An 11872-nucleotide genomic window follows, 5' to 3' on the forward strand; every position below is an offset into this window, starting at 1 on the left:
GAAGAAGGACTCAGCCACCCACTTTTGAAAAAGATTGGCCATGAAAACCCTATGAATAGCGGCAGAGCATTGTCTGTTACAGCACTGAAAGGTGAGAGGAGGGCGCAAAAAGACTGGGCAGGGTTCCACTCTGCTGTCCACAGGATTGCTAGGACTTGGAATCAACTCACTGGCATTAACAACAACCATAGCACTAGTGATCAGTGAGATAATCCAACTACAGAAAATTCCATAGCTTGACCTCCAGCCTCAGGCCATGGTGCATGATACAAGCGTGTCTGACCCCCTCTCCGAAGGATTCAGAACATTTCCCACATAATAGGCTCACCCTTATTTCATACTGGAAAATGGCTGAAAAGAATGATTCTAGTGAGTAAACTGAATCCAAACAATGGTAAATGTATAGTCCTTTTTCTAAGTAACCCTAATGGTGGTAGGAGGCTTTATGAAGGTTAGCTTTGAGAAGCATTTCTGAAGTGCAGATTCTAATCATGCATATATCAAGCAAAATTGTTTACGGCAAAGGTTGAATACCTAGAGCTTTCTATTTATTTATTTTTTTTGTGAGGAAGATCAGCCCTGAGTTAACATCCATGCTAATCCTCCTCTTTTTGCTGAGAAAGACTGGCTCTAAACTAACATCTATTGCTAATCCACCTTCTTTTTTTTTCCCCCCAAAGCCCCAGTAGATAGTTGTATGTCACAGTTGCACATCCTTCTAGTTACTGTTTGTGGGACGCGGCCTCAGCATGGCTGGAGAAGCGGTGCGTCAGTGCATGCCCGGGATCCAAACCCGGGCTGCCAGTAGCAGAGTGCACGCACTTAACCGCTAAGCCACGGGGCCCGCCTGCTAGAGCTTTTTAAATGTGTCCAAATTCAGCGATAAAATATTGCACCCACTTTAGTATTTTAAAATTATTTATCAGTTGAAGATTACATAGGCTATGCTATCTATACTATTTAACGTGTATTTCCAAAGTCTCACCAACTTATGTAATAAATAGATTCCCTGGTCTTGTAAAACTCTATTTATCACATATTCCACTAATGGAATATCACATATTCCACTACATGTATTTCTGGGTTTATTGTGGAAAATGATGGAGCCTCAGGTGTCTACTGTAAATACCAAGTGATGTTTAATGCTATCTTGATCTTTATTTTTAATGTAGATTTCTGATGAGAAAATACTACATCATGCCTTTTTTTTTTTTTTTTCTGGTGAGGAAAATTGGCCCTGAGCTAACATATGTTGCCAATCTTGGGCCAGTCTTTCTCTTTTTGCTTGAGGAAGATTGTCTCTGAGCTAACATCTGTGCCAATCTTCCTCTATTTTTTTTTTGTGAGGAAGATCAGCCCTGAGCTAACATCCACGCCAATCCTCCTCTTTTTGCTGAGGAAGACTGGCCCTGAGCTAACATCTGTGCCTTTATGTGGGACGCCACCACCGCACGGCCTGACAAGCAGTGTGGTGGTGCGCGCCCGGGATCCAAACCCGGGCCGCCAGCAGCTGAGCATGTGCGTTTAACTGGTACACCACAGGGCCAGCCCCGCAATCTTCCTCTGTTTTATATGTGGTTTGCTGCTACAGCATGGCTTGATGAGAAATGTGTAGGTCCGTGCCCGGGATCCGAACCCACAAACCCCAGGCCACCAGAACAGAGCATGCAAACTTAACCACTATGCCACCTGGCCGGCCCCTACAGTATGTCTTTTTGACAATGAATTGGTACCTCTACCCCTTTTCAGGCAATGCAAGAACCTAAGAATGCTTTATTTCCATTTACTCTCTCACTTTACTTTTATGCCATCGTTATCATGCACCTCAATTCTCTCTGTATTTTAAACTCCAAAGATACTATAATTGTTTTATATCGTCAATATTCACTTGGATTTACTCACACAGCTACCATATCCCTTGCTCTTTATCCCTGTCTGCATCTCCAATCTTTTATCTTCTTTCTGTCCAAAAACAACTTTCAGGATTTTCTTTAGATAGGGTCCTCTAAGTGAAAAAAATTTCTAGTTTTATTTGTTAAGAATTTCTTCATTTCATCTTTGTTCTTGGAGGATATTTTTGCTGGATATGGAATTCCAGCTTGGAAGATTTTGTTCATTTGTTTTTCAGTACCTTAAAGATATTATTCCATAAAAAAGGGAAACAATAAAAAAGATAAACAAATGGGACTACATCAAACTGAAAACCTTCTGCACAGAGCAGGAAACCATCAACAAAACAAAAAGACAACCTAACAATGGAGAGAAGATATTTGCAAACCATATATCTGATAAGGGGTTAATATCCAAAATATATAAAGAACTCATATATCTCCACAACAAAAAAACTAAGAACCCAATTTAAAAATGGGCAAAAAATCTGAATGGACATTTCTCCAAAGAAGATATACAGATGGCCAACAGGCACATGAAAAGATGTTCAACATCACTAATTATCAAGGAAATGCAAATCAAAACTACAATGAGATATCACCTCGCTCCCATCAGAATGGCTATAATTAACAAGACAGGAAACAATAAGTGTTGGAGAGGATGTGGAGAAAAGGAAACTCTCCTACACTGCTGGTGGGAGTGCAAACTGGTGCAGCCACTATGGAAAACAGTATGGAGATTCCTCAAAAAATTAAGAATAGAACTACTATACAACCCAGCTATTCCACTGCTGGGTATTTATCCAAAGAAACTGAAAACACAAATGTGTAAAGATACATGCACCCCTGTGTTCACTGAAGCATTATTCACAATAGCCAAGACTTGGAAGCAACCTAGGTGCCCATCAAGGGACGAATGGATAAAGAAGATGTCGTATATATACACAACGGAATACTACTCAGCCATAAAACAACCATGAAATCTGGCCATTTGTGACAACATGGATGGAACTGGAGAGTATTATGCAAAGTGAAATAAGTCAGAGGGAGAAAGTTAAATACCAAGATGAAAACAACAACAAACAATCACATAGAGACAGAGATTGGACTGGTGGTTACCAGAGGGGAAGGGGGCAGGGAGGAGGGCAAAAGGGGTAACTGGGCACATGTGTATGGTGATGGATTATAATTAGTCTTTGGGTGGTGAACATGATGTAATCCACATAGAAATTGAAATATAATGATGTACACATTAAAAAAAAAATATATTATTCCATTGTCTTTTGGCTTCCATGGTTTCAGTTGGGAAATCAACTGTCAGTTTAATGTAGCTCCTTTGAACTTAATTGTCTTTTTTTCTGCCTGATTTTAAGACAATCTCTGTTTCTTGTTTTTAGGTTTTATTTTATTTTATTTTTTGTCTTAATGTGCCTAGATACAGATTTCTTTTTCTTTTTTTCTTTTTGAATCCTGTTTGAACCTTTTAGAGGTCCTTGAATCTTTCATTTGTGTTAGATAGTTTCCAGCTATTTTCTTTTCAAATATTGTTTCTGTGCCCCTTCTCCCTATTCTCTCCTTTTGGGACTCTAATTACACGTATATTAGTCCTTGCTGAATTCTCTGTGTCTCTTTCCTTCTTATCTGTATTTTCAAGCTTTTTGTCTCTCTACACTTCATTCTGGACTTTTCTTCTAATCAATCTTCCAGGACACTAAATCTCTCTTCAGTTGTTTTTAATCTGCTTTTAAACTCATTCCATTGAATCCTTAATTTCAGTTATAGAGCTTTTCAGTTCCATTTAAAAAAAAAGTTTTCCAGTTCTCTGCCAAAATTCTCAATCTTATCTTTTATCTCCTTGTAGATAGTGTACATGGTTATTTTACAGTTTGTCTGAAAACTCATACCTGAAACTCTTCACATTGCCCTTTGTCTTTGCTGGTGTGTGTTCACGTCCCATCTCCTCATGTGCATGGTTATTTTTTACTATGTGCTAGATATTTCACTTGTAAAACTCTTAGTGAAAATAACTGAAAGAGTTTGAGTGATGATATCTTCCTTCTGAGAGGATGTACATTTCTCATGCTTGGGGGTGCTAGCACTAATCAAATTGCGGAACTGAGATGATTAGAAAGTAAAGTGTAGTTCTCAGCTAGGGCCTATGTATTTCACTCATTAATTTTCCTTGGAGGTAGCTCTTTAGGGTCCCAACTCAAAGTGGGGGGTTTACTAGGGCCTACACTTTTAGTGAACCCTGAATTCCAGCCCCTGTTTCCTCAGCCCCAAGAGGCTGTCAGCAGTACAGATCATCCTTCCAGTGCCTCAGCAGCTCCTCTGGAATGGGCAAACACTACCATTGGTTCACCTACCTGGCCTCTGTACTTCCCTGTATCGTGGCCCAGGAAGTCTTCACTCTCTTTTTAGTTCTCCCTTTGTTTCTAAGCAGACAATCCTTATATTTTGTCCAGATTTTCTAGTTGCTCTCAGAGAGAGTATTTATCTGAGGTATTTAGTCTACCATTATCTTCCATTACCAGAAGTGGAAGTGTCTGATATGTTTAATTGCTGATCTTTTTTTTCCTCATTACACTTAATTTTCTAATTTTCTTAAATAGTCTCAGTTGTTTATACTCCAAGATAAATGTTTGAATTACTTTATCAATTTAAAAATTTTAATTGGCAATGTGTTCAGAATTACATTAAACCTAGGAATTAATTTGGGGAGAATCTTTACAGTTTTTAGTCTTCACGTTTAGAAGCATGGTGTGTCTCTCAATGTATTCACATTTTTTTAAATGTCCTCCTATACGGTTTTATAATTTTTTTGGCACAGTCCCTGCACATTTCTTGTTATGTATATGCTTCTATTTTTATTGTTTTGCTATTGTGAATGGAATCTTTTCTCTGTTTCAGTTTTAACTGTTTAATGGTGGTTTAAAGGATTTTTATATATTAATTTCATAAGTGGTCATTTTATTATTTTCTCTTTTTGATAATAAAAGCTTTTAAGGCCATGTGTTCAGCTCTAAGTACAGCTTTATGGACTCTTATTTTTAGGATATGAGGTTTAAAATTTTTTTCCAAGTGTTTTCATTAGTGTTATTGTAAATTAAATGTGTTTTATGAGCTTCTAATTTTATTATATCTAATCAGAGAATGTGATCCTTTCAATTACTGCTGTTTTTTTTTTTTTTTTTTTAGATTTTCTTTGCACTAATATATGATTATTTTTCATAAAAGTGTTCTTTGGACACATATAAAGAAAGTGTATGGCTGAAATTTTTTAAATTTTTCCTATTTTTGCCTAATTGATTTGGTACAGATTTTGTGAAGGCATGGTTATTATATTACATGGCAGCTATATTTCCATAACTCCTTATTTTTATCTCTAAAGTTTTTGCTTTTTGTATTTTTGGTACTATATTATTTGATGAATAAATGTTCAATACTATTATGGTTCTCTATTGATAATATTTATTAGAAATATAAATAACCATCTTTATCCTATTGTATAAGTGTGAGTTGTTGGAAAAGTAAATAAAATAGTATAAGGAAAGTGCTTAAAATAGTACACTGGCACATAACAAGTGCTCAATGAACGGCAGCTGATCTTTTCTAATTCTTTTATTTTTAGTGTTTTTTTCTTTCATTTTGTGCTAGTTGTGTTCTCTTGTACATAGCAAGTCACTGAATGTTGTTTTTAAAATGTCTTGTTGTTTATAAAATTTCTATTGAAAAAGAATATACGTTCAGAAAAGTGCACAAATTGTAAGTGTATAGCCCAATAGCCCAATGAATTTTCACAAAGTGAAAAAAGCTGTGGAAACAGTCTTCAGATCAAGAACATCCAGAAACTCCTTTTGTCTCCTTCTAGTCATTAGCCTCGTCAAGGGTAACCACTTGTAACAGCACAGATTAGTTTCACATGGTTTTGAATTTTATATGAATGGACTCATATAGTGTGTGCAGCTTCGTGTCTGGACTCTCTTGCTCAACATTATGTTTGTGAGAGTCATCCATATAGGTGGGTGCAGCTGTAGTTAGTTCATTCTTATTGCTAAATAATAGCCCATTATATGAATATACCACAATTTATTTTTCCATTTTATCGTTGATGATCTTTTGGATATTGTCTAGTTTAGGGCTATCTCAAACAGTGCTGCTATGAGCACTCTCGTGCATGTATTTTGGTGAACTTATACATGAATTTTGGTTGGGAATGTTCCTTGGGGTGGAATTGCTGGGTCACAGAATATGCAATTTATAGCTTTAGAAGACACAGGCAGTTTTACAAAGTGCTTGTACCAATATACACTCTCCCACAAACCATGTCTTTTAATAAGAGTTTTTAATTGTCATAATTGTTATGATCACTGTCATGTTATTTTGTGGTTTTGTTTTTGGTTTCCTTGCTGTCCTTTTTTAATCACTTCTGTTTTTAATATAAACAGGACTTTGTTTCTTCTTGCCTTTCGCAATAATTTGGAGGGTAGGGAGCCTGTTTTTAATTTTACTAATGGTTACTATACAGCAATTCACAATCGTTCTCACAAGTCCGTCTAATTATCAAAATTACAATAAAAACAATTACTTTGACTCACTTTTTATGAAAGGGAAAGATTGTAGTGCTTTTCCTTTTGCTCCTTTCCTTGATTCCTGTCTTCGTGAAATTAATGTTGTGTCATAAATCCCATCACCCAAAATTTAGCCCATCAGAGAGGTGCCAATGGGGTAGAGCTTCATATTGGCCCATATTAAATTGATTAAATGGCATGATGCCATTGACCTTGAATGCTGTTGTAAGAAAAGCTGAAGGGAACTACTGACTGTGAATACCATGAGGATCTTGTTCATTGCGTTGCCATGTCCTCCCAGCAAGACGTTATTCTCAGATTCTGGAATCAGAAATCATGGTTTTCATGAGCATATGATTTATTTTTACTTTATGAACCCAGATATTTCCATCTCTATAATGCTGGCTCCTACGAAATTTGGAATATATTTTATCTCTCTATGTTGTTTATATCTTTGAAAAACAGTCTTGAATCCTTTTGGAAATGAGATAAAATACGAACCAATGTGATAAGATGAAGATGTCTTCCATGTCAACGGTAATTATCTTCAGGGAGAGAAGTGAGATTGGGAACAGTAAAGAGTGAAAATAACTTTTATTCATCTGTGTTATTTGAATTATTTGAGTACAAATTTGTGTATTATTTGTATAATTTTAAAAACAAATAAGTATACATTGAAAGGAGAGAAAATAAAGGAAAATATATTTGGGAGCTGGGACAGAACTTTCTAAGTAAGACATGCGACTCAGAAGCCACATAGAAATGATGGACAGATTTGACTCAAAAATTTAAAATCTTTTCTCCAGCAAAAAAAAAAAAAACAAACAAAAAAACTAGAAACAAAGTACAAGAATCGGTAACTGAATGGGAGATAATATTTATAACAAATATTCTAGGCAAAGATTAATAGCCCTAAAATATAATGAACTCCTACAAATCGATAAGAGAATGAGAAGACAATAAAAATGAACAAGGGATATAAACAAGCAATTCACTAAGAAGAATTACAAAGGACCTAAAACATGTACTAATTAAACTAATAATTTAAGAAATGAAGAAATGCAAATTAGAAAAAAATAAGTTTTTTGCCTATCAGATTGGCAAATATTCAAAAGATGCATATGATGTATTTCTGATGAAGGCAAGGGAGAAAAGGGCACACTATTGATGGTTGTATAAAATATCACAGCATTTTAGAAGGATAATCGTATACTATATGAATTAGCAATCCCATTTCTTGGACTCTATTCTGCAAATACATAAAGATGCATGAATATATATACATATAGATGCACATACATGCAGACATACACACACACACATTGCAGTATTATTTCTAGGAATATAAATAATGGAGGGTCGGCCCCGCGGCTTGGCGGTTAAGTGCGCGCGCTCTGCTGCTGGTGGCCTGGGTTTGGATCCCGGGCACGCACCGATGCACCACTTCTCCGGCCATGCTGAGGCTGCGTCCCACATACAGCAACTAGAAGGATGTGCAGCTATGACGTACAACTATCTATTGGGGCTTTGGGGGGGAAAAAAGCCCTTAAAAAAAAATAATGGAAATGATCATTTTGGGGGACATCCATTAGTGGAATACTAAGCATCTAATAAGAAAAATATGGTAGCTCTATATATACTGACCTGAAAAGATGTCCACAGTATATGGGCAAAAATGGGAAAAAAGCAAATTGCAGATGAATATAATCCAAGTTTTGGTACTCTCTCCTCCTCCAAAAAAAAAAGGAATCTGCTTATAGTATAAATGCATCTGCACAAGCAGAGAAAACTTTTGGGAAGGATACAAAACTCCAGACAGTGGTATCTCACAGGAGTGGAACTGGAGAGTGAGTGGGGAACTTTTCCTTCTTATTCCATATAATTTCTTTCTCAATGTAGCGAACTTCTGGTTAATTGTTACTTGCTTTGATACATTTTTCAGTAACTTTCAAGCACCATTTGCTTCACACACATTTGAAGTAAACTGGGAGTTCCTTCCTAAGAAGTTAGCAATAATTTGTTTCTTTCTTTTTTACTTGTTTATAGTGGAAACAATATCTTGTTTTAAGCGGTAATAGATAACAAATCATATTCCATAATTAATTAGGTTATAGGATAGGTTAAATAAAGCCAAAATAAACCTCTTTGAGAGTGTGTTGTTAACAATGTTTTCAGAGGCACCACACTACAAAAATATAGCATGGTACATGGTGGATATTTGGTTTCTGTGGTTTAAAGAGTACCACTTCAATGACAGGGAAATAATCAAAGAATGCCTGAGTACAGTATAGATGCTGCATTTCCTAATGATGATGACTACACAGTACCAATAATAACAATATCACCTTTCAGCTCAAGACGGTGGATTGTGCACATTGGGTCTCTGCTCTTTCCAGAGACAAGAGGAGCCCTTCCCCTGGGCCTCACTCAGACCCACTGCTGGCCACAGGCCTCTCCATGGTACAGAGTCCATTTGGCCAAAGAGATTCCCACCCAGAGTCTGTGCTCTTGGCACAGGGAATAGGTGAGCCTCTGCGTTAGGTTTGTTGTCCCATATACGGATTGTGTTGTAAGTAGGTGCAACTCTAGATCTGAGGTCTGACCAAGAGGAGGCTGTTTTCAGGGGTGTAGATGGAGATTGGACATGTGGGTTGGAAAGATACAGGGGTGGGGAGCATGGGGCAGAGGGAGGTAGGGCAGCCATGGGAAGAGAAGAGAGTGGGCTAGGTGCAGGAGAGAGCCAAGGATGGGAAGTAAATGGGGTGTGCTGGGTCCAGGTCAGGGGTAGGAGTGGAAAGAGAAGTGGGCATGCTGAGCGCCAAGGGCCTGGAGATGGCTTTCCCTCTACCACTCATCCAGGTGTAGAATGCCAAGGAAATAGAGAATTCTAAATGCAAGCCTGGCCTTTAAGGGTGTCATGGAAGTATATAAGTCAAGCTAGGAGTTTAGAGCATATTTTATTTAATACATTTATTTAATTAGCTTGATTTACAACTTTAAAGTGTTTAGACACATAGTGTGTGGGTTTACAAGTGAATTCTTCCCCTGGATCCTACAAATGTGGGGGCAGCCTGTTAGAGACTCTCTCCACAAAAACAAAGAGAGTATTCTAGAAAACAAAACTGGACAAAGTGAGATCCTGGGAAGTGGATAAAATGGTGTTGAAGAATAAAGCAGAAGAGAGGTCGCTGTGGCCTGATGACACGTGGAGGTGCCCTCTCTGAGAAGGCAGCAGTCTGCCCAGAGGAACATCTGGAACGGCAAATGTTGAGATGGCAGGTCTGGGTGGAGGAAATGGGTCTGGAAACAACCAGCACGTGGAACAGTTCAAAATAATTTCTGGATTCAACTGTCATTTCTTATTGGACCCTTGGATTATTTAAGAGCGTAATATTACCTTCCAAACCGTTGGGTATTTTAAAATTATTTTCATGATTTCTAGCTTAGTTCCACTTGACTGGCTATACTTTTTAAAGCTGTACACCTTAGACAACCTTCTTTCTCCCTGGCCTCTTCTTTTTTATTTTGCCATTGTGCTTACCACCTGCTGATAGATTATGGTTTTTTACTGCCATTTTCTCCACTCCTCCAAGCTTCGTGCTGCTTTTATTTTCTTTCTTCTTCCTAGAATGCAGGCTCCATGACGGCGGGGATTTGTGCCTGTTTTGTTCACTGATGTACATTCCTAGCGCTTAGAATACTTCATGACACGTAGTAGGTGCTCAAGAACTTTTCGTTGATCAATGAGTGAACTGTAAGTATGCACTGCAACGCCCACTTCCTTGTGGAATAAATGCAAAATAAAAGAAGCAACCATAGCTTCCAGACAATAAATTCCTCTCCATTGAATCTTACCAGGACTTGCCTTTCTTCCATCTCTCAGGAGACTATGGCTCCTCGCCTGTCCAGCCCAGGCATGAGACTCCTCCTCATTAACGGAAAGACCCATCCATGGCCGCCATGTTTTCCACACCTCCAAGCTCCATGCTGCCTTTCCCTCTTGTCACCCTTGGTGCCTCTGGCTCAGCGGTGGGACCAGAACTGCTCTGAGCTCCTTTGCACAAAAGCCTGCTTTTTGAAAAGGACTTCTAGCCCCAAAGGTCACTTTAGTTTACAAATACTCTAAGAATGAAACTCCTTTTTACTGAAGTTATTGGCTCTCAAGACTGTGTTTCACGTGAAAGACAGAGGGCAGAGGCACATGTGACTCGGGAATGGGAGGGAGCAAGAATATGCACACAGGTTTCATCAAATACTTCATTTGTTTTGGTTTGGTAGTGTATTCATATTCTCCTTTTTTCCATGGAATGATTTATACTGACTTGCAAAGATACACATAGATATCTAAGCTATGTGAGAGCAAGGATTTTGTTTTGTTTACAGTTATAGTCCTAGCTCCTAGAACAAGGCCTGGGACATGGTAAATGCTCAAGTGTTGGGCTGAATGAAAGAATGAATGAATGGTAACTGACTTTTATAATCTGAATGAAAGCTCAAGTATTGGGCTCTGTGGGTCAAAACTCTATACTAACTGACCTCTGGTCACAGAGGGCGCTGGAAGGAGTTCTGGCTTCCTCAGCTCAGCTGTGTAGTGTGATGGGGTATACGGTCTTGAAGGGCACTGCCCTTCAAGGTCAGGTTGGGGATAGTTTGCCTGGGGGATTATTGCACTCCAAAGTGTGTGTGTGTGTGTGTGTGTGTGTGTGAGTGTAGGAGCATGGTTGCCCATATCTGTGGTTGGGGTCAGGGAATGGTGCGCACAGACTTTGAATCGGGTTCCATTTTTACCCATTACCCCATCCCCTCTGTGACCACTCCTACCAATCTAGCAAGTGGAGCCCAACAGGGTTTTTGAGAAAGAACAAAAACTCTCCAAATACAGTAAGCTTCCATCTTCCCAAAAAGATTGTATCCACACTTACTATTGCCAGTTAAAAACAAGTACAAAATGTGTTTTAGAATCTTGTTACAATCTCTTCCACTTTGGATCTGTTTTCAAATCCCCAGCTGGGAAGGAGGTGGGTGCATGAGTCCTTGGCTGGGAAGATGTTAGGGAGCTGTAGACTTTTCCAAGAAAGGAGGCGGATGCCTGCTCTTGACATAAGGGCATGGTTTAACTCAGGTGCAATCTAGACCTACCATGGTCTATGTTGTTGGATTGCCTTTGTTCTCTACTTCTTGCTGCAAATGGTCAGATAACTAGGAGTATGGGGTTGTTCTAGAAGGTGAATGGAGAAAGTTCATGAAAGACTTAGGGAAGCATCATGTATCTCTCCTTGACATCCTCTGCACCCTTGCAGACACCTGTTAATGAGAAACACATCACTCACAGGTAACTGGGCCTCACTTTAGCAGGAATTAAATGATTTGTTTCCTTTCAGAGTTGGCTCTTAATTTTTTTCTAGCTCTCTT

General features: G+C 38.4%; 1 long non-coding RNA gene across 1 annotated transcript in view; it reads left to right on the forward strand.

Moving 5' to 3' along the window:
- Positions 1-10231, forward strand: part of LOC131396549 (uncharacterized) — a 63139-nt gene extending 52908 nt beyond the window's left edge. Inside the window, exons 4-5 of the long non-coding RNA XR_009216582.1 lie at positions 8813-8984; positions 10089-10231. This is a non-coding gene — a long non-coding RNA (uncharacterized LOC131396549). The remainder of the gene's footprint in view (positions 1-8812; positions 8985-10088) is intronic.
- The last annotated feature ends 1641 nt before the right edge of the window (positions 10232-11872 follow it).

The sequence above is a fragment of the Diceros bicornis genome, chromosome 33, assembly GCF_020826845.1.
Source record: "Diceros bicornis minor isolate mBicDic1 chromosome 33, mDicBic1.mat.cur, whole genome shotgun sequence".
Classification (NCBI taxonomy): Eukaryota; Metazoa; Chordata; class Mammalia; order Perissodactyla; family Rhinocerotidae; genus Diceros; species Diceros bicornis.